Consider the following 243-nt stretch of genomic DNA (forward strand, 5'->3'; position numbering starts at 1 on the left):
GGCCCTTCCCGCCGTCCTCCCGGCCCCGCCTCGCCCGCCCGGCAGCCGGGGCGAAGGGCGGATCCGAGTCCTCCCGGGGCGGGGCGGGCGAGGGAGCCCGGCCGCCCTCCTCCACAGCCGAGCGAGGGCCCCGTTTACCCTTCCCCGGCAGCGCGGGACCGAGGCGGTTCAGCTAGCCCAGGCGCCCCGGCGGGCCGGGCTCGCCGGCCAGCGGCCTCCCGTGGCGCCGGGCCGCAGCGAACC

At 82.3% G+C, this 243-nt stretch overlaps 1 protein-coding gene across 2 annotated transcripts in view; it reads right to left on the reverse strand.

Moving 5' to 3' along the window:
- CAMTA1 (calmodulin binding transcription activator 1) overlaps positions 1 to 243 on the reverse strand; it is a 321555-nt gene that overhangs the window by 304865 nt on the left and 16447 nt on the right. The window lies entirely within an intron of this gene.

The sequence above is a fragment of the Haliaeetus leucocephalus genome, unplaced genomic scaffold (genome assembly GCF_000737465.1).
Source record: "Haliaeetus leucocephalus isolate CR32 unplaced genomic scaffold, Haliaeetus_leucocephalus-4.0 Scaffold190, whole genome shotgun sequence".
Lineage (NCBI taxonomy): Eukaryota > Metazoa > Chordata > Aves > Accipitriformes > Accipitridae > Haliaeetus > Haliaeetus leucocephalus.